Genomic DNA, 23,877 nt, shown 5'->3' with positions numbered 1-23,877 from the left:
TATCACTTTGTATCAGGAGTGAATGAAGAGGAGATGTAAATAAAGGTTACTTGCTATGAAATTGCCAGTAAGAATTCCTTTGCCCATTTCTTAATTGGGTTGTTTGTCTTCCTCTTGCTGAGTGCTATGAGTTCTTTGTACACTTTGGAAATTAGCCCCTTATCAGATACATCCTTGGCAAATATGTTTTTCCAAACCAATGCCCATCAGTAGATAAGTGGATTAAAAAGCTGTGGGGCATTTACACCATGGAATACTATGCAGCTGTAAAGAAGAAGAATCTCATACCCTTTGGGACAGTATGGATGGACCTGGAGAATATTATGCTAAGTGAAATAAGCCAGGCAGCAAAAGACAAACATCACATGATCTCGCTTATACGTGGAATCTAAAGAACTTAATAAACTGATGAGCAGAATAGATTCAATGACATGGAAGCATAGATGAGACTGATGAATGTCAGAGGGATGGAGGAGGGTGCCTGGGTGGAGGGGGAGAGAGTAACCAAAGAATTTATATGCATATATGCACAACCCAAGGACATGGACAATGGTGGGGAGAGGGACTGGGGAGGGAGAAGGAACAGGGTGGAATGGGTCATTGGGAAGAAAAAGGGACATCTGTAATATTTTAAACAAAAAAAAAATTAAAAAAAAAAATTCTGCCAAGTATATTGGGATGTATTTCACCTGTTCAAATTATTCTGCTTAAGGATTTAACATTGTGAGTTTTACTTAAATTTTAATCCCATCTGCTAAAAGTTGGAGTGGACTTTTTTCTTTTCCATTTCAACTGTACACAAACAGGCGTGTAGGACCCAAATGCCCTTGTTTTAGAGTGGTTTGTAGGCTCTAGCTACTTTGGAGTGTACTATGGAGTTGGGTAAAGGTTGCTTCAGTCCATTAGTGTTGAATCTCAGGTATAAGTCTTAAACTGAAAGGGGCCTTCAGATCACATTTTGCAGTATTGTGTGAACAGAGATGGTGGCTACTTGAGACACCCTAGCCTAAGTCGTTTCTTGGCCGAATGACCATGATAACATGGTCTGGGTTCTCCTGCCCTGCTTTCCTGAATTCCATTTCAGCTCACACAAATAAAGGGGGGATGGGCAGCTAGTTGAAAAACCCTAGAGATAATTTTTAGAACAGTTGCATTCTAGGGCTGTGGATATTAGCCCTGAAGTTCCAGGCCAGACAGCACAAATCAGAGTTGAGCTGCAGGAGGCAATATATGCAATGGTTGAAAACATAGATACTGGAGGGAGAGACTGCTGGAGGTCAAATTCTGATATCATTTACTAGTTTTATCACTTCTCAGCCTTTTGGCTAAGATCGAGTGCATTTATTAATTATGTGTTCCTCAGCAAGTTACTTAACCCATTAAGATTCCTTTTCGGACCAGTAAAATGGAGAACAGAATAGTGTTTTCTTTGCTGTGATATGTAAATTAGAAAATATCTGTAAAGCTCTTAGTCTCAGTCACATTAGATATTAGCTTTTATTATAGGATTCCCCATTCTATCATCTTGAGATACTTCAAAGAATCTGGACTCTTAATTATAAAATGTGAACCCTCAAAAGCCAGACTAGATCTCCCTGGTCTACTCTTGCAAAGCCTCTTGTACCTGTTTTTAATGCATTTATCACAATGTTTATACTTACAGTGCTGTGAAGATTGTTTATTTGTTTGCTCTGATGTCTGGTTCCCTTACTGTGAATTAAACTCATTAAAGCTGGGATTATGGTTGATAATGAATGTATTTTCAATACCTAGGCAAATAACTGGTATAAATTGCCAAATAAATATTTGTAGAATGGATGCATGGATTTAAAATAGTCATCTGGGGGGCTATAGAGGTAGTAAATGGCCATTAAAGCTGAAGAGGATTAATTTACTTATACATCAGACTCTAATTTTTCTCCCATTGTATCCTCAGTGCCTATAACTGATCCTTAAATACAGAACTGATAAACATTAAGTTGAACAATGTAAAACTGCCAATATTCAACTATTTCTGCCCTACAAAATGGCAATTACATATAGCTCAAAATGGTATTTGTTGAACAGATGAATAAATATTTTAATCCTAGAGTAATTGCCCATTGTGGATTTAATTTTTGATATATATTTATGTGTATTTGTTTGTCTTGTGTATCACAAACAATTGGGAGCTATGCAATAGCCCCGTATTTATAATCTCAAAAATTCTAATACTAAATACTAAAACTTGGTATTTTAAAGAAAGCTGTCTAAAAACTCTTCAGATGCTTACAAAATATGGAAACTACTAGTCTAAAGTTTGTTATTTGTGGATATCCAAACAAAATTAAGCTTTCTTAAGATGGTCTTCTTAAAAGAGTATTGCTTCCGCCCCCACTCATTTCTGGGAACAGGTAATTTATCTCATGGATCTTTGTATAGTAATACATGGAGAGTATATATTCTTTCTTTTAAAACTTAGGGTTTATTGAAGATATCAAAAAGATTTGGTGGCAATAATTGAACCCATTAATGAATGAGCAATATAAATATTTTCTACTCTGGCATAATGGCAAACCACCATGCATCTGCAGATTTGGTTTCTGATGTCAACTTTCAGTTTCCTCTCACCTGGAAAGTACTTATAATTATTCTACTTGGAAATAAGGGACTGGTTCCTCCTTTGGTATGATTGATATTATTCTCCTAAATTCTACTTTTTTTCTGAGTCTCATGACTATAATTTTCTGGACTGGGATATCTGCTTTTGAATTTGGTCCATTAATAATGTTTACATTCTTTATCATTTTTATGTGTTTGTTGAAAGCACATTTATATAATAAGATTTTTTTTGTGATTTACATAGAAGATTTTATGTTCTTTCTATCAATATGCATGTCATAAAGTCTGGGAGCTTGTTTTTTAAAATGTTTAATTTTATATTTATTTATTTTAAATTAATGGAAGTGACTGTGACTTCTTGGAATTCAGAATCAGGTTCTCTGATTCTAAATCTCAAGTTTTATTTTTTAGGAATTCTAAAAGATATTCTAGGATCACTAAGAATGGCCTCAGTAACTTATTAACTTTAATAGCAGAATCACCCCCACTGCTTTATATTTATTTATCATGTCAATTGGCAGGACCTTCAGTTTCATTTTGGGAAACTTACAGCAGTGTTTTCTTTAATTATTTGTTTGAATATTGTATTTGATATCCATTGTTTCATTTTTGTTGTCTATTTGTATCTTGCTTGTTAATACAGTTAAAGTACAAAATGCCTGCATTTTCATATTCTAATTTGGCACTATGAAGGCATTAACTTTAGTGTAAAATATATGGCAAATTTTATTCTTACTCTTCACTCTTAAAATTTCTGTTCCTCTTTTTTGACCTTCAAATTTATAAATATGTGAACAAGTTTAAAATTTAGTGATGGACATCAGTGATCAGTATATGCATTAAAGTGGATATGCTAAAATAAAGTATTTAAAAAAATGTTTCAAATAATAGAGTCACTTAAACATGAAAAAAACAATTGAGCATATTTATTACTCCCCTATTTCCTTGTCTTAACTGAATGTTTCAAATCAATCCCGTGAGAATGAGTTGTTAAACTTTAGGAGTAGCAATAGGAATATATTTTGAAGATTGCATTTTTAATTTAGGAAGCAATTCATAACTATTTTATTTGTTTTAATTCTAGTTTATAGTTTAAATCAAGCCATGTTGTAATACAACATAACTGTTCCTACTAGTTAGTTCCTAGAGAGCAACTGCCCTTTCAAGAAATATTAAAAATAACAAAACATTTAGTAGAAAAACCTTCTTGATTCAATCATGTAAATTATTCACTATGTTCAATAAAGAGTATTAGTTTCAGAGACATGTAGAGGAACAAAATATGAAAAGGAGAAAAAATCTGCTGAAAAATAATAAAACAGATCAGGAAAACTAACAAATTGATATAGATGTTGACATGAGTTTGAATTTAGTTATTTTATTTCTGACTAAATCCTCCAAAGAACATAATATAAAATTATGCTAAGAAATATGTCATGTTAACCTATCAGAATAAATTTGCAATTTTGTAATGAAACAATCAGAAATAATCAGGTTCAGACAATAATGACCAGAAATATGATTTACAAAGTTGCAGAGAGATAAAAGTGCTGGATTTAAGATGTAAAAACATCTGGCAAATGGCAGGCAGTATTGTTTGACACCATATTAGTAGGAGATGAAGGGAAGGAAAGGAAAGTCCTGGGAGGGTAGCCGAATAGAGGTGGACAGATCTTTGAAGTTTAGAAAGGTAAGTAGAATTCAGAATCTGAGAATCAGATATTCAGAACCTAATATCATCACCAAGTAGGGCTGGGAGGTTCTAATCATGGAAATCCTGATTTTTTTTTTTATCTTTGCCTACCAGATATGTTCCCAAAATAGTTTATGGAGGGAAGGAATTCAATGTCCCTAAATATATTTTATTTTTTGTTAAGTTAGGGACAAAGCAATCGGGACTTTTTGAAATGCATATGTAATAATAATAGCTGACTATTTTTGAGTGCATGTTGGAAACCAGGTATTATATACTATGTGCAAGTAACTTTCATGCATTATTTCTCTAAATCCTTAACTTATATTATGAACATTATCTCTATCATACAGATGAAGAAGCAGAGCCATAGAGTGGTTAAATCATTTTTTTAAGGTTACACAACTAGTAATGAGTGAAGCCTGTATTGGAACTCAGGCAGCTTGATTTAAAAGCTACAAGGATATACTATTCAAGAACATGGGCAGGTGAGATCATATGGTGGATATAATTAGATTTGAATCATCTTTAAACATCATGATGAAATAGTGTAGACAAGTCACTATCTACAACTCCTATATTTGAAATTCATAGTTAATAAAAATATTAAGGAACATCCTGCTTAATTCAAGCCACCATGGATGCACTATTAATGATACATGAGAATAGGTAATAGAATCTTCAATAGAATGAGAAGTTGACATTATTGAATTTGTCTGGGATTTATTTTACTTCATTTGTCTGTTATCATTTGTTTATTCAATACACAATTATTTGTTTTCACCATGTCCTATAGTGTTAGCAATACACAGAGCATGTCCTCATGAATTTATAGTCCATTGATGGAGACAGTCAATAAATAAGCAAATACATAAGTATACGTATTATCAATATTTCTTGGAGATAAGTACTATGAAGAAAAATGAAGCAGACTAAAGATAGAGAGTGAAAAGGCAGGATTATTTTAGAAGGGGTGCTCAAGTATTCTCTGGGGAGATAAATTTGAAAACAGACCTGAATGAAGTGAATAAATAAGGTTTCTCAATATATGGAGGAAATGGAAACAGTAAGTGTAAATACATTGAGTTCAGAAAACAATGTGAGGAGCATCAAGAGACAGGTAGGTGTGAGATCATGGAGGGTCTATTAGTCCATGGTGTAAGGTTCCCATTGTGAACCAGATGGAAAGCCAGAGGGGAGTTTTGACATGAAGATTTTAAGAAGATTTTTGATACTAAGATTTTTTTTATTTTTTTAAAAAATATATCTTTATTGATTTCAGAGAGAGGAAAGGAGAAGGAGAGAGAGAGACAGAAACATCAATGATGAGAGAGTCACTGATCGAGCCCACAACCCGGGCATGTGCCCTGACCGGGAATCAAACCCTGATTGCCTGGATCCTAGGCTGACGCTCAACCACTAAGCCACGCCCGGCCAGGTCAATACTAAGATTTTTAAAAAATTAAAATTACTTCAGCTACTGAGGAGATAGCTTCTTTGACTAAGGTACTAGCAGTGGAGTTAAAGAAACGTAGTCAAGTTCAGATATATTCTAAAGGCAGAGCACAATGTAATTGCTCAAGATTTAGGATTTGGATTTTGGATGTAAAAAAAAAGAATGCTCCAAAGTTTTTGGCCCAAGTAACTGGAGGATTGGTAGTGCCAGGTTGGGCATGATGTCATAATGGAAATAATTATTTCCACTTTAGAAACATTAAGTAGGAGATTCTATTAAAGATTCAAGTAAAGATTTGGCATCTTTAAGAGTTATCAAAATATATACATGGTTTCCAAAGCCCTAAGACTGGATGGCATTACCAAGAAGTGCAATGGATAGAAAAAGCAGAGAGACAAAGACTGAGCTCTGGATCATTCCAGTACTTGTCAAGAAGAAGAAAATTCAGAAAATGAGTCTGACATAAATAGTAAAATAAAATAAACACTGGGAATGTATAGTGTCTTAGAACTGAAGGGAAGAAAAGGTTTCAAAAAGGAGAAAAGCCTGTGTCAAATGCTGCTGAGAAAATGAGTAAAATTGGAACTAAATATAGAACATGTGATCATAGGATTTATCAACACGGGAATTATCATTGTTCTTGAATAAAAGCAATTTCAGTGGAATGGTTGTGATTAAAGCCCTGAGAGATCAAATGAAGGCAGCAAACATAAAGGAACCCTTTAAAAATTTTGCCAAAATGCAAACGAAGAAATTGGGCACATAAGGTGTAAAGAGTTTTCTTTTTACTTCAGTGAGAGTTATAGAATGTTTGATATTAAAAAAAATGCTTTAATAATCAAAGAAAAATGAAATTTATATTTGAAAGAGAAGAGGTAATTGAAGGAATAAAGTCCTTATAATGTAGAGGGGATGAAATGCACATGAGTAAGTGAGTTGACCTTAGGTAGATGTAGGGACCTTTCATTCATTAACAGGAAATTCGGGATATATGGGTACAGATGCAGCATGCTGGCAGATGAGGTGGAGAGAGGAGAAAGATCTATGGTGATTGCTTCAACTGGCTCCATGAACAAAGTATATGGTCGTTATCCAAGAGTGAAGGGCAGAGTGGGTGCTAGACATTTGAGGATATCCAGGATGGTGTGAAATAATCTTCTTGGGATTGGGAGAGTGAACTCACTAGGGACATGTATTAGAATCACAGAGCACTGCTGAAGTCCCGACTGAGATAGATCATGCTAAATGTAAAAATGAGACTAGCCGGCGTGGCTGTGTATGCTTTCTACAGTCTTGTGGAGCAACGTGGGTACACGCGTGGTATGGTAAGATAGTTGAGTTTAAGTAGGGTTGAGCTCTTTGGAGGTTTCTTTCAAGTAACCCAGGTAACAGAGCAAGTACAAGGGGGTTCAAGATTTATTCAAAGAATAGATTAGAACTGTAGATAGACAAGGAGTCTAAACTGAATAAAAAGAAAATGAGAAAATGAGGGGCTGATTGCTAATGAAAAAGTGAAAGATCAATGGATTAGTGAGCTGAAGGGGTTAAAAAGTTATTGGTGTGGGACTAATGATTAGAGTAAATGAGCTGGAAAAAATGGAATTAGTGTTCAGGGGTCTGAACCTGTCTAAGATATCAGATTGTTGAAATAAAAGGAGAATATTATGTTAGCTGTTACAGGCCTTTGAAGTCATAAGCAGAAGGTCCTGTCACTGCAGCTCCCTGTGCTGAGAGACGACATCTTTATTTCCCATATTAATGTAAACATATGGATGTGTAATGCACATGTAATATGACCTGATGAGTAAAAGAAAATTAAACTATAGTTTTGAGATGGCATTTGTGTACTCCAAAAATAATAATAAGGGTAAAATTTACACTTTTAAGTAAATGGCCAATCATTGAGATATTCTGAATTAATGATTTTGAAAGAACCTTGTCCATAAGCCAATTCTGAAAAAGTTTTTGAAGCCATAAGGTTTGGAGAATTAATATGCAATGTAACAAAGTTGTTTTTATATATAGGACTTCACAAAACATTGCCACATACGTGAAGTCAATATAGTAAGCGATGATTTAACAAGTTTCTATAATTTTGTGACAGTGGTTTAATCAGTGTCTTATCAGTGCCAAATGACTCTCGGGATTGATTTGATTTACTCTGTTTAATTTTATTTTAGTAATCTGCATGCATAATCCTTTGATTTTTATAGTTTTTATGTAAGCTCCAAAAGCAGTACATTTAAAAATATATATGTGTTGTAACTCTTGATTTTTGCTCTAAAATACATTCTTACTATGTGGAAATACTAAATGATGAAATATTAAGAAGTTATGAGAGTTTAATGAAAGTGTTATGGTGTTATCATGTATTTTACCCATGTGTGAATAGTATGTGTATGAGCAGATAAATAATTCTTTTTGCAGAATCAAAATGTCAGATTTTTCGAACTTAGTTATTCTGGGAAAAGATTCTATATACATTTCCTTTTGATACTAAATAAAATAACTTAGTTTTATTTTAGGAAATAGGAAAACTTAAGACTTAATAGGAAAAATAAGAAAAACTTAAAATAGGAAAAACTTAATAGGAAAAATAAGACTTAGGAAAACAAACATTTAAGGTAAATAAATGCACATTTATTGTAATTTCCTAAAAGGCATGTACTCTCATCAAAATAATTTTAAATATTTAGGACTCAACCAGTTCTTGGCACTAGTTTGTTCTTGTGATTTAAAGCATATTTTTTTATACAAATAACATATCCGATGTTTTTATTTTTACATGATTGTTTTCCTAGTAATCATATGGTTGGATATGGTTTATCAAGTAAGCAAATCTTAACATTGCCAAATAGTGTCGTTTGGATGTTTTTGATTTCAGTGAATTGTAATATGGTTTCTAGAAAATAAACACTCACACACATATACATTCACATTTAATGCATACACACACATATATACAAATTAAATCTGTTCCTTCTGACATTATCAATTGTAGTCTCACTCACTTGAAAATTTGAACCCCAAATGAGAAATGTGGAGAATTTGGTGGAAAAGTATTGGTGTAGAAATCTATGCTCCTCTTTTGTGAGGGTTTTGGCATCTCTTGTGATTCTAATTTGGTTGTTTAATCTATGATTGCAGTTTGTGTGTGCTTCTTAGCATCAAGTGGTTATGTGTTTGAATCACAGAATGTTAGAGGTTGAAGGAGGAGAGTCTTAGAATCCTGTTTTCCAGGGGAACTGAAGTATAGATAGGTTGAGACTTGCTCAAGAGCCACATAACCATCAAAGGGCAGATTCTGAACTTAAACTCAGGTTTTCTGACTTTGAATCTTGTGCTCTTTTCATGTTGGGCTGAAATGGTGGCTGCAGGATTGGAAGGGTATATTGAAAGAGGCTGATCCCCAGAAAATTCATCTGGAAGAGGGAAGAAAGAGCTTTATGACATGCTATTAGGGGAAAAACAAAATAAGGCAGCATTACTTCAACTTTTGGGGGAAAAGAGTGAATGAAATATGGGTAACTTTAATAGAACATCATATAAGGCTGCTAGTACATCAATACATAGTGTGTTTTTTGAGCAGTTGGTGACATTTAGAAGTGAGGGTTCCAGCCATTTTCAGTAGGTGGTCACTTTGACATTTCTGTGTAATGCCTCTCTGGGCTAATAAAACTTTTCTATTCCTGCTAGTTCCATTTTCATTTTATTTTTTTCATTTAAAGTAACAATTTAGTAGATCGCTGTATATAAGCAAATGCTGGAAATCAAGCATTTATACATACTAAATTTTTTTAAGCCTGGATTTATTACTATCATTTTATTTTTTGCCTAACAGATGGGAAAAGTATGAATAATTTCATTGGAATTGTGTAATCTTAGTTTTTGAAAAAAATATTTAGTAACATTTAAATATTCCGTTTATGTCTAATAAAACAAATCATATTTTAAATTAAGCCCCACAATTATTATCAAAACATATTCATGTGGCTTGGCAACTAGAAAAATAACATGGACATCTGTTACTGGGAAAATAAGTTAAACCAAAATGAATTGAACCATAGTGAATGTTGTTACAATTTGGTAGTTAATTTATATATTAAGCTACAAATTTATGCACCCTAACATCAACTGGACTTTTGTAATGATGTCCTGTTTACAGCGTGTCATATTGCCACAGATCTGTTTCAAAGATTCTCCAAATTTCTCAAACCTGAAAACATAGAGCCCACCACTCTACTCAGCACCATCTTTGTGGCGATTACCTAGTCTTATAAATTTATGTTAAGTATTGTTGCAATCCAGTTAGTTTAATCACTTTTTAAATTTTTTCCTCTGTATTTTTTTTTTACATTTTATCATTTTTTTATCTTCAATTACAGTAGACATATATTATTATATTAGTTTCAGGCATATACCCCAGTGATCAGATATTACATAACTTAATAAGTGACCATCCCAGTAAACCTTGCACCCATCTGATATCATACATATTTATTAAAATATTAACTGTATTCCCTATGCTGTACTTTACATCCACATGAATATTCTGTAACAACCAATTTGTACTTCTTAATCCCTTCACCTTTTTTGCCCATCCCCCCATTACCCCTCCCGTCTGGTAACTGTCAAAACGTTCTCAGTATCTAAGAGTCTGACTCTGTTCTGCTTGTTCATTTATGTTGGTTTTAGATTCAATTGTTGATAGATATGTATTTATTGCCATTTTATTGTTCATATTTTTGATCTTCTTCTTAAAGAAGACCTTTTAACATTTCATGTAATACTGGTTTGGTTTAGCTTTTTTCTTATCTGGAAAGATCTTTATCTGACCTTCAGTTCTAAATGATAGCTTTGTTGTATAGAGTAATCTTGGTTGTAGGTTCTTGCTTTTCATCACTTTGAATATTTCTTGCCAGTATCTTCTGGCCTGCAAGGTTTCTGTTGAGAAATCAGCTGACAGTCTTATGGGAGCTTCCTTGTAGGAAACTTTCTTTCTCTTGCTGCTTTTAAGATTCTTTGTCTTTAACCTTTTGTATTTTAATTATCATATGTCTTGGTGTAAGCTTCTTTGGGCTCATCTTATTTGGGACTCTGTGATTCCTGGACTTATGTTTATTTCCTTCACCAAGTTAGAAAAGTTTTCTATCAATTTTTCAAATAGGTTTTCAATTTCTTGCTCTCTGCTAGTACCCCCATGATGCAAATGTTGGTATATTTCAAGATGTCTCAGGCTCCTTACACTATCCTTATTTTGGGGGGTTCTTTTTTCTTTTTGCTGTTCTGAAAGGGTAGTTTTTGCTTTCTTATATTTCAAATCACTGATTTCATTCTCAGCTTCATCTGCTCTACTGTTGATTCCTTGTAAAGTATTCTTTATTTCAGTTAGTGTATTCTCCATTTCTGACTGGTTCTTTTTTATGCTGTTGAGTATCTCACTAAGTTCATTGAGTATTGTTATAACCAGTGTTTTGAATTTTGCATCTGGCAGATTGCTTGTCTCCCTTTTGTTTAGTTCTTGTTCTGGAGTTTTGTTCTGTTCTTTCATTTGGGCCATGTTTCTTTGTCTCCTCATTTTGGAAGTCTCTCTGTATTTGTTTCTGTGTATTAAGTAGAGCTGCTACATCTCTCAGGCTTGGTAGTCTGGTCTAATGTAGTAGGTGATCTCTAGAGTCCAGTGGCACAGCCTCCCCTGATCACTCAAGCTGCGCACTGCAGGTATGCCCCCATGTGGGCTGTATACTCTCCTGTTGTAGTTAAGCTTTGGTGTTGGCATGTCAATAAGAGGGATTTACTGAGGCCAATCACCTGCAAGGACTGGCTGTAACCACTGACCTCCAACTACCATGGAGAATCAGCTGTTCAGGGACCCACCACACTGGTGTCTGCTGGGTGCCCCCTTTAATGTGTCACTTATGAAGGTGGTTGGGCGGTCATGCTTTGATGTGGTCTGAAGCTGTCCACTGGGTGCACGGGCTCTGAGGCCTCCCAGGAGGTGCAGGCCAAAGTCAGTCACTGTCTGTGTTCTGCCCAGGGTCACCCTGCATAAACTACAAAGTGACCTGCAGATGGCTGCTTCTTGTGCTGGGCTTGTATGCCCAGGCAAGGCAAAGCTGTGAACGAAGGTCAACTGCTGCTAGTCCTGGGATTGGGGCCACTTAATGAGAAGCATGGGGCTTGCTCAGGCCAGATGCTGTTTGTTTGAAAGATATTAGAAAAATCTGAAGCATGAGCCAAGATAGGCCACTGGAAATAGCTTCGGTGGGCCCAGAAAGTTGGGTGGGGCTGGGCCTCAGGGAGTCACCAGGGTTGGGCAAACAGTCTGAGCCAGGTTAGTGTAGATTCAGATATGGAATCTGACTGCTGGCTCTGTTGAGAACAAGGGTTCTTTAAAGGAACAATGGCTTCTGCTGGCACTTCTGTCTGGGAGAAAGCTGCCCTTCCAGCTCCTCCTGTGATGCCAAACAATTCAGTTCCTCCCTGTATGTCTCAGGTTCCTTTCAAACTGCTGCCCCAGGGCTGGAGCTCAGAGGGATTGAGTCTGAGTAAGTCCATGTGTAGGCCCTTTAAGATGAACTGTCAGCCCCCTGTCTCCCTCAACCTCAATCCCCACTGGTTTTTACATCCAGAAGTTATGGGACTTGTCTTCCTGGGACTGGAACCCTGGGCTGGTGGGCCTAGTTTGGGGCTGAGATGCCTCATTCCTCAGGGGAGACCACTACAGCCAAGATATTCCTTCAGATTTTATCTGCCACTCATTGATGTGGGACCAGTTCCTTCCATATCTCCACCCTTCCTACCAGTCTTGATGTGGCTTCTTTAATTCTGTAGTTGTAGGACTTCCATTCAGCTGTCTCAGGCAGTTCTGAATGATGGTTGTTCTGTAGTTTAGTTGTAATTTGATGTGGTTGTGGGGGGAGGCAATTACCCACTACCATCTTGGCTGGAAGTCTCTCTCCTCTGTATTTTAATTCCCCTTGATCCCTCCCCACTTCTAAAGAAGTATTCCAACTTCCCCATTTGTGACTTAGTATATATCTTTGCTGTTGATTACATTGACCCTCCCAAGACCTTTTTGCATCAATTGTCTTCTTGTTAAAAAAGTATAATTGAAATAGCCCTCCACACTGCCCCTGATTGGGGTGTGGGTACTCTGGATCTGGCTCAGCTTATCCCTATCCAAGTCAGGGGTCTTATGAAGCTTTGTCCTTCCCTCTGTCTCTCTGGTTACCCAGGACCATATCCGATTTGCAGAATATATATGTATATTAGAGCACTAAAAAGAATTTATCCAATGGGAGTAGCTGTGAAGGGAAATTATCCTGCTGAAGATTGACAAGTATCACACAGCTGTCTGAGGAGGCAACCTTCACCTTGCTACCTACAGAGTGAAGGACTGCTTAAGGAACTGCTCAGCACAGGCAATCTCTCCCTCCTACTGCTACTGGTATAGTCAGACTTTGCTCTTGGAAGAAGCAGAGTAATCTTATTGATGTTCACATTCCATCAGAATAATCCACTTAGGTTTGAAAGGCCCTCTATTACCTGCCTTAAGGATTCTTCTGACCTTTTAACCAGAACTAACACTAACAAAGAATAACTAAAATGCTGCTCTTCATCTATCTCTTAAAACCGTATTTATGAATAAATTGAATGCTGTGCTCCTTCAGGGCTTTCATTTTTGATCCTTGATTCTGCTCCTGTTTTTCCTTCTTGACAATTTCTGCTCTTGCAAATTAAAAGTTTCCACTGTTACATGGCTATCAATGAAATGCAAAGCCAGTTTGAAAGACAAAGTTTCCTTGCCTTTTTATGCCGGTGTTGGCCGTCTTAATTCCCTCCAAGGTACTTGTGGCTGAATGACAGAAGCTCATGCAACACTATTTGTGCACAAATATAGCAAAATAATTTAATTAAATGGATATATAAAATTTTACCTCTGCTCTTTTTATTGAATTCTTTATCTTTTCATGTTCTAAACTTTACCTCTAAAATGTTCCAACAGCAATGATGATGACAAATAACAAAGAAGTTTTTGAACTTCTAACCAATAAAGGCATCGACCTATTTCTCTTTCTTTTTTTTCTTTTTCTTTTTCTCTTTCTTTTTCTCTTTCTTTTTCTCTTTCTTTCTCTCTCTCTTTCTTTCTTTCTTTCTTTCTTTCTTTCTTTCTTTCTTTCTTTCTTTCTTTCTTTCTTTCTTTCTTTCTTTCTTTCTTTCTTTCTTTCTTTCTTTCTTTCTTTCTTTCTTTCTTTCTTTCTTTCTTTCTCTTTCTCTCTTTCTCTCTTTCTCTCTTTCTCTCTCTTTCTTTCTCTCTCTCTCTCTCTCTCTCTCTCTCTCTTTCTTTCTGAGTGTCATAGCTCATGGCTCAACCAAATAAACATCTTATTTTTTTCAATTACAGTTTGCATTCAATATTATTTTGTATTACTTTCAGGTATATAGCATAGTGGATAGATAATGACATACTTTACAGAGTGTTCCCTCTGATATTTGCAGTATCCCCCTGGCACCGTCCATAGTTATTGCAATATTATTAACTATATTTTCTGTGCTGTACTTTACATCCCCATGACTATTTTGTAACTATCAATCTGTACTTCTCAATCCCTCCAACTTTTTCACCCAGTCCCTCAACCCCACTCCTCTTTGGCAGCCATCAGTCTGTCTTCTGTATCCACGAGTCTGTTTCTGTTTTGTTTGTTTAGATTCCACATATAAGTGAAATCACATGCCAACCTATTTCTTCATTCCAAATTTCTTGAAAAGTGAAGTCTGTTTTTTTTTGGCTGGAGTCCTTAGTACTCTTATATTCTGTGTGCTCCTAGAAAATTCCTTTTTATTATTTTATTATTGATATTTTAAATAGATATTGGCTTAAATATCACCAACATGATAGTCTGTGTGACTTTTCATTGAAATTTTCTACTGCCATTCCTACAAGAAAACATTCACACCCAAATTCATTCATATGGAAATGCTTTTTATGCAGGTGAGATGCTTCTCCCTCTAGTCAAGGTTAATTTCTATACTTATTTTCTGGCTCCTATGACCACTACCCTCTTCTTCTCCATTTCTAAGATATTCCTGCATCAAATGTACCCATTTTCCTCTCTACATCTTCAAACTTTCTGTCCCTGTCTACTGGCTCATTAGCTTTGTTTCCTTTTCTCTATGTTGTTATGATTACACAGAGAAAAGGAGTTAATAGGTAAATAGTGTTCCCCAAATTTCTCCTTTTACTTCTTGTCTTACCTTGCACTTTTCAACCTGTTTACAGTTAATTTCAAGACTTTAATGACCATATTCTTAGTGGTCATTCCCAAATGTAAGTCAAAGGTAATAGCACTTTAATAATAGTATTTTAGCATCACTTTGGTAGTAATATTGAAGTAGTTAAAATGCTGATTGACCTGGGGAGTATTGTGCTAAGTGAAATAAGCCAGTCAGAGAAAGACAAGTATCATATGATCTCACTCATATGTAGAATCTAATGAACAAAATAAACTGATGAAAAAAATAAATGCAGAGACATAGAAGCATGGAACAGACTGAGGGATCTCAGACGGAAGGAGGGCAGGGAGGCCAGGAAGAGATTAACCAAAAACTTGTACTCATATATGCATAACCCATGGACACAGACAATAGTGCAGTGAAGGCCTGGGGGTGGGGCAGGTAAATGGGGGGAAAAAGGGGACATCTGTAATACTTTCAACAATAAAGATAAGTTTTTAAAAAGATAAAAAAGAAAGTAACACAAAACCCACATATTATCAAATTTCATTATTCTCCCTTAGAGCAAAACAATTTGCTAACTAAGGCATTCAATAACATAATATTTTAATTTTGCATTTATGTTTTTCTAGTTTGAAAACAAAGCATATATCAAGTCTGGATTTCAGTCTGATCTATCATAGTAATATGTTATATGAAATGCTTTTGAGCTGTTTATTCTGCTCACTACGAATGAGACAGACTTTTCTAAATTATTAAAGTACAAGTGATTTTTCCAAGGTACGATTTTAAAATGTCTCTTGAGTTGGGGCTGTTTTTGAACCTCCTCCTGTTTACACAAAGGGAGTGTTCTTACTTGTGGAATATTCTTAAGGAATCTCAACATTTTTTACTTGGGCAGTAGAATATAAAAAATGAGCGTCATATCTTTACTCATTAGGAGAAATAAGTTTCACCCTTGCTATGGCATAAATACAGGGGTGGACAAAAGCAGGGTTACAGTTATTTGTGTGGTAAATAATATAATAATTAATAAGTAGTAATACAAGAATAAACTCTGTGTTTTGTGTACTGACAACTGTAAACTTACTTTTGCCCAACACTGTATTGTCTTTTCTAAGCAATGAGTAAAGCACATCTATTCTTGATTTCTATAATGTTACCTAGGGCCTAAATTAATTATGAGTTTAGAAATATCCAGAGTTTTAACTTAATTTTTTATTAGGCAAAAATATTGAAATTAATGGAAGTAAACAGATATGACTGATACACCTTCATTTTAGTGGAATTTGTAGGCCTCAATTTTTTTTTTAAGAATATTTTTATTGATTTCAGAGAAAGGAAGGGATTGGGAGAGAGAGATAGAAACATCAGTGATATGAGAGAGTCAGATTGGCTCCTCTTGAATGCCCCCTGCTGGGTATTGAGCCCGAAACCTGGGCATGTGCTCTGACTGGGAATCAAATCCCAATCTCCTGGATCATACATAGCTCTAGGTCGATGCTCAACTGCTGAGCCGTGCCAGCTGGGCTATAGGCCTCAATTCTTATATATGTAGGAACATGGGTAGGAATGTATTATGAGAAGATGAGAGAATATGAAATAATGCTTGACTTTGAAAAGGCTACCAATTTGCCCAAAGTCACATATCAAAATTTTTTGTTTACTTCTCTTAAAAATAATAATTTGCACAATAATCATTCTGTCATTACCTACAATTGCTAGAAAGCTCTTCTGCACATTTAGATGACATTCCCACACATATGCTCCTCATATGAACTTTTGGGGCCCCTTAAAATATGTCTAATTCATCTGCTATGTGACAGCCCTTCAAATATTTATTAATGTCTTCTTGAATTTTCTCCCCCAGCCTGAACATCTCCTGCTGTTTCAATTTTTCCTCACGTGATGTGGTTTCAGCATAGCATATTCTCCTGTGAATGTTCTTGGGCTTGTTTAAAGCCCTTGTAACTAGGTGGAACCTGACAGCCTGAATAATGGCTCTCATTGACAGGGTTTTGTGCCCTATTGTCCAGAGTCCACCTCTACTGTGCCAGGGAAGTTCTCACCTCATAAGCCAGGCTTTGCATGGACCCTTGCCACCTGTCAGAGTGGAACCTGGAGGCTGTTGGGGAAGCACACGCACCTTGCTATGGATTGAATATTTGTGTCCCCTCAAAATCTGCATGTTAAAACCTAACCCCTAATGTGTGGGATTTGGAAGTGAGGTCTTTGGGAGGCAGTTATATCATAAAGATGGAGCCCTCATGAATAGAATTAGTGCCCTTATAAGAGAGACAAGAGAGTCTCTCACCCCTTCTTCCATGTGAGGACATGGGGAAAATGCTGCTGTCTAGGAACCAGGAAGCAGGCTCTCACCAGATCCCTTGACCTTGGATTTTCTAGTCTCCAGAACTAAAAGAAATAAATTTCTGTTGTTTATACACCAATAATAATAATAATTTATAACCATTTCAAGAACAAATAATAATGAACAATACGAATAGATAAAGTACCATAGAATATCTTATCTTTAGACTATACTCAATTTGCCTAATTTCCTCTAGGGAAAGAAAAGTTACTCAAATTTATATATTAATGTGTAAAGAGTTAATTAATGTCAAGTTTTACCATACAGAAATTTTCTCAGTAGAATTATACTTTATACTGTATGCTCCTCAAAATAGGAGGAATGGTAAGAATGAAAATATTTCAGAATTTGTGCTCTTAGTCTTCTACATTCCTAACAATATTTACTTAGTTTTAAAATACATAGCTTTTTAAAAATCATGTTTTCTCTGTTTTATTCCTAGAAGGAACAAACTAACTCATGAGTACAAATAAAATTATAAAATTATATTTGAGCCCAGCCAGTGTTGCTTAGTGGTTGAGCATCGACCCAGGAACCAAGGGGTCACAGTTCAATGCCTGGTCAGGGCACATGCTTGGGTTTTGGGCTCGATCCCCAGTAGGGGGTGTGCAGGAAGCAGCCAATCAATGATGTTTCACTCTCATGGATGTTTCTATCTCTCTATACCTCTCCCTCCCTCTCTAAAAAAAAAAATCAATAAAAACATTTAAAAACACACACCTATATTTCATTTTGGGGGAAGTAGGGATGTAAAATCAAATCAATGAAATAAACACTGCCTTCACATGAAAACTTTTCGGTGCTGTTAGGAGCTACAGCATTCATTTCTCAAAGAACAAACAAAGGGGCTTTTGGCAGGACTTGAATGACAGGAACTTGGAGACAGAGCTGGTAAATTGACAGCTTACATGTTTGAAAGTGCATATTTTAAATCATAGTAATTTTTTAAAATAAAAAATATTCAGAATTTTAAAAAATCCTATTGAAAGAAAACAACAAGAAATGTTTTTAAAAGCAAAATCAGGCTATTGTGGCATATTCTAGAAATAAATTATTTAAATTAATGGAGAAATAAAGATTTCAAATGTTAGTAAAAATAGAAAAATGATGTTCTGCTTCTTACAGACTCAGTGAGGAATTTATTGTTGACACCAGGGGGTGCTCAAATTTTAAACCAAATTATTTGGTGCTTGGCAACCTGCAGATACTATGATCAGTATCTGCAGATCATAGATCCTTGTTTATCTATGGGGTAAAGTCACAGGAAAGGGTTTCTAGCACCCTTTTGTTAAATCATGGGTTCTGATTCAGGAACAGCAATGTACACATAAAAAAATCCTCATGAAGGACTATTCCCCACATGATAAATAGTTTCCACAGGACCAGTGACAGCATATATGTATAAATTCATTATAAATTTAGGTTACAAGATATGAATACATTATTTTTTGTTCAGTATAAATTCATTTAGCAACTGACTAGTGGGCTTACTATGTTTTAGGTGAATTACTAGGCCATATAGTGTTGAGTAGGCCATAAGAACTTTTGTTTTTGTTTTTTAATGTAAGAGAAATTGGACAGGAACAATCTGTCTACAAATAGAACATGAAATACAGTCATTTTTCACCATTTTCACTATTACCTGAAACAATGCTTATCACTTAATAGTATTCATTATATATTTATTGGATGAATGAATATAATAGATATCATAAGAGAATAAAAGTGTTTAAGTATTTAAGAGGTAGCTGGTAGTGTATGATATTTGTGGAATGCTTTGTAAGTCACATACCTGGCTATTTCGTGTTCAGCGGTGGTGGACACGACATCCTGTGATGCATTGTAAGCAGGATGTGAGATATTACTTTTCTTTACCCGCCCATTCATTTGTTCATCACTCAGTAGCTTCCTGAACACCTCCGATATGAGAGGACTAGAACACAAATAAAAGATCTGCCATTAATGAGGTTATATATTGAAGGAGACAAGCAAATAAATAAGCAATTAAAATAGATTATGATAAATGCTATGCTATATTTATTTTGCTTGGCATTTCTTTCAGTTGTTCCCTTTTTCCTTTTCAGACTCACCTTAACATTTCCCTTTATTTATTGAGTGAGTTGCCTCAATGGCATGTGTCAGACTCCTATTCTGATCCCTTAGACCCATCTTTCATTCCAATCAAGCAATTTTCCACTATCTTCATCACTAACACACTCCTGTTCAGTTATTTGAAATAAATATGACAGTTCCTCAAACTACGGTAAAGGGCTATGCATTTTCAGCTTCAGGAATAACCTAAGAGGTTGAACTGCAGAGATTCCTAGCATGCCCTTGTCGAGTCAGGAAAGCCTGTGTTCAGATCACATCTGCCATTTACTCTTTCTGAGTTAAGGTCATTGACCTCTTTGGGCCTCACCTTCCTCATCTGAGAGATGGTGATCATAACAATATTTATACAATAAGGTTCATGTGAAGCTTAAATGCATTAATATTTGTAAAATGCTTAGAATGGCTTTTAGTAATATTCATTACTTATCCACATGTTCTAGCCAGATTACTACCCTCTATTGAAATTATAGAGATGTTCCTGACAATAATAATAGCTTATGTTCAGAGGTGGATTTGCCATTGGTGTCATAAAGCTTACACTTTAGGATCTGTCACTTGGACAGATCCCTTAAGACTCATGGGGTTTTGGTAAAAAATTTCAAAAGGAGTGTGGTAGCTGCAATCAGTTGCCTGTTCTTATTTATCTGATAACTGAAAACTTGTTCGTTTTCACCACCTTCATCCAATTCCTCCACCTTCTATCCCTCAACTTTGATTACTGCCAATCTGATCTCTTTTTCTGTGAAGTCTATTTTTATTTTCTTTTTTAAGATTCCACATATAAGTGAGATTATATAGTATTTGTCTCTCTCTGTCTGGCATATTTACCTTAGCATAATGCCCTCAAGGTCCATCTATGTTGTTGCAAATGGCAGGATTTTCTTATTTTTTTATGGCTAAATTATATTCTATTGTGTGTATGTGTACTTGTGATATATAAATATACTTCTTAATCCCTTCATTTGTTGATAGACACTTTGGTTGTTTCCATCTTTTGGCTATTGTAAATAATGCTGCAATGAACATGAAGGTGCAGATATCTTTTCCATATAGTGTCTCTATACTGAGAATTTTTAACTCCTGAATCCTTGCTTCTCACCCCTGCCACCCAGCCTTCAACCTATCTCTTTTTCTCTCCTCTAGCATAACTGTAGATTATAACACTCTGAGAGTTTTTTTTTCTCTTACACTTTGTATCTCCAATGTATCAGATACTTGAGAAATTATTTATAACTTACTCCCCCTAATTTAAATCTGGTCCCTGTTTTAAGCACTACCCAAGCAGTCATTTATATCTTAGTTCATTGGTTCTAAACCTTTACTGTATGTTAAAGTCACCTGGGGAGCTTTAAAAATTTTCAATACCCAGGCAATATTTCAGACCAATTAGATCAGAATCTCTGGTAGTTGAACCAAGGCATAAGTATATTTTAAGGGTGAAGCCAATGTGCAGCCAGGTTTGATAAACAATCTGTTTTTGATTTGAGGTAAAAATAAGAATGGTTCTCTGAGAGGGAAGAAAGCACTCAGGAAGGAAAAACTGTACAGAGTACAGAATCTGGGGATTTCCAAAAAGGGGAACTCTGCTTTGTAATAGCCAGTGAAGTAAATAAAGGCAGAAATGTGAATGCTGGCCATGTTACTTTACTGATTGTGTCATCTCAGACACACCATTAAATTATGTACAATCTCAAGATTCTTCCTTATGATATGGGCGTAATAGACACCCTATGGTTTCTTGTGAAGATAAAGATAAATTTAAAATAAAATACCTGTTGGATAGAGTATTCTTGATTTCAGATCCTTGTTTTGTGTTACCTTGAATACTCTTTCCAGCAAGGCTGTTATTCAAAATAGATGGTGAAGCCCCACTAGGCATGGCTCAGCGGTTGAGTGTCGACCTAGGATCCAGGAGATCGCTGTTCGATTCCCGGTCAGGGCACATGTCCAGGTTGTGGGCTCGATCCCCAGTCAGGGGTGTGCAGGAGGCAGCTGATTAATGACTCTCTCATCATTGATGTTTCTCTCTCTTTTTCCCTCTTCCTTCCTCTCTCTGAAATCAATAAAGATATATATATTTTTAAAAAAAGATGCTGAAATAAAGAGCTTCACAAACAAACAACAAAAGGCTAAAATAGAATAGCTGTTGATTAAAATTAATGTATTATTACGATCGTTATTCGTTATAAAGGTGTAGAGCACTTAACAGTTGCTTTAAGGCAGTTGTAACTCTTAATTGCATACCTTTGCATAGTACTCTCTAATGGCAAAATTCCCTGAGTTTTCGGAGGGCTAGGCCACTTCTGTGCTGTTCACTGCTGTAATCACAGTCCCTAACAAATAGCCTGATATAGACTATGCCTACAAAATATTACATGAGTGAGTAAATGAATGTGTCATCTAGCTTAATCTCATTGGTCTAAAATAGAAGGATGACACCAGGTTATATATTTCTTTTGTGCCCTCCTACAATCTCATTTTCTCTTACTTGATAAACATCAGAGTAATAACAACAATAGTTTACTGTGTATCAGGTACTGTTGTAAGAACTTTATAAAATTGCTACTTAGAATCTTATGAATTAGGTATGGCCATTCTTTTTCTATTACAGATAATAATCTTGAAGAACAGAGAATTTAGAGCATTTGTCTGAACACAGATAGAAAGCTGTTGAGTTTGGATTTGAATTTAGGTAAATGGACTTGAGAACAAATTCTAAGTATTGACCTTCCTGCAGCAATAATCACTTCACCTGTGTAAAAGCAGCCATTGCTATGAATTACTTGAAGTCCTTGAACCAATCGCTTTTCTAGAAAGTTTCAAACAACTTTTGTCTGCTAGGCTTCTTGGGAACTAGTCATAACTCTAGTATTGCTAGAAGAGATATAATCATCGTATTTACTTTGCTTGGAAAAACAATTTTTACTTTACAAAAATTATGTTACTAATTTTTATTTGGCTTAGACAAAAACACATGGACTCATATTAATACAACTATTATGTCTGTTATGTTCAGCTATTCTGCTGGAAGCAATGATAAATTTAGACATTTCTTCTTTAGTATTATGTCACAGTTCATTAGAGAGTTAACGGCCATATTTAAGAGCCTTTACATTGGGACATTAGGTTTTTCTTATTTAAAAAAGCCCATTGCTTATAAGGTATTCACTGAATAAGAGCTTACCTAGCTTGATTTTCTCTTGAAAAGTGGAGATAGGAAAGTGTATGCTGTGGTTTATGCCATTTCCTTTCCTTTAGAACTCTTTAGAAGATAAGAATCAGGTCCAGATAAAACTCTGTACAACCACAGAACTCAGGAACACACCAGATGTATTTCTGGCCTTTAATTTATAATGAGAAAAATCTCTTCCAAGTCCAAAGTTAGTTTCAGATCGATAAGTAAAAAAGGTTGATTGCTTTTTAAATTGTAGGTGTTCTTTTTTCATTATTATATTTATAATTTTAGCTGAGTTATGTCTTCTATCTCAGCTTTATTACTTTTGGGTTGTATGGATATATGCAAATAAAAAGATTATAGATATTGCAAAAACATTTTCATGTTCTCAGCAGAACACAATTGGAATTCCAGGGAATATTAAGGAAATGGTTGCCCATTCCTAATAAAATAAATGTTTACCCAAGATAATAAAATTTCAAGAAATAAAATGGCCAATTTCTCTCCTTCCAACAGCAGATGTTTCTCTGCCAGTATGAAATAAACATTTCCCTTGGGAACATCTGTCAGAGTGACATGTCTATAATTAAAATGAACATTGAGGATATTAGAATTGCCAATTGAAAAAAAAATCATTTATTGAAAAAAATGCTATTAAAAAAGCATTTGAGGTAAATTTCAACTATTAATCCTAGTTAACAATGTTTACTGTGAAATGTGCACCACTTTGCATCACATTATATGAAAGCAGCTACTTTTTGTTGTATTTAATTAGAAATACTAAATATATCTATTTATGGATTTGATTTGTGCGCCTTGCCAGAAAATATGACTAGTCTCCTATTTTGCAATTTTTGTTTAATCCAACAAAAAACTAAACCAGTATCTATGAAGAAAGTATAGGGGAGGTATTTAATATTGTGAAAAGCAAGGTTTAAAATACATAGTTCTTTTGTGCAGATATAACAAGGGGCTATATTTCCACAGAGGTCCAAACTAGAAGAAATCAATTTAATTTACCAAGAGAAACGGAATATATTTTTTTAAAATGTGGAATTAAATGATGTGTAAAACTAAAGAAGAGAAAAAAACCTTGGATCTCTTTAACCAGTTCATTGTTTTTATTTCTCCTAGTGACAAAATATTTAACATTGATGTGATTCATATTTATAAAGATTAATTTAATAATAATGTACTTAAAAATTACATCTACTCATGTTCCATAAGTACCA

At 35.1% G+C, this 23,877-nt stretch overlaps 1 long non-coding RNA gene across 2 annotated transcripts in view; it reads right to left on the bottom strand.

The window, feature by feature from the left end:
- LOC308552985 overlaps nt 1-23,877 on the bottom strand; it is a 206,504-nt gene that overhangs the window by 59,136 nt on the left and 123,491 nt on the right. For both annotated transcript variants that reach the window (XR_013998166.1, XR_013998167.1), the window contains exon 2: nt 19,151-19,291. This is a non-coding gene — a long non-coding RNA (uncharacterized lncRNA). The remainder of the gene's footprint in view (nt 1-19,150; nt 19,292-23,877) is intronic.

The sequence above is a fragment of the Miniopterus schreibersii genome (genome assembly GCF_964146895.1).
Source record: "Miniopterus schreibersii genome assembly, chromosome: 2".
NCBI lineage: Eukaryota > Metazoa > Chordata > Mammalia > Chiroptera > Miniopteridae > Miniopterus > Miniopterus schreibersii.
The sequence above is the reverse complement of the archived record's forward strand: the minus strand, read 5'-3'. Positions and strand labels throughout refer to the sequence as shown.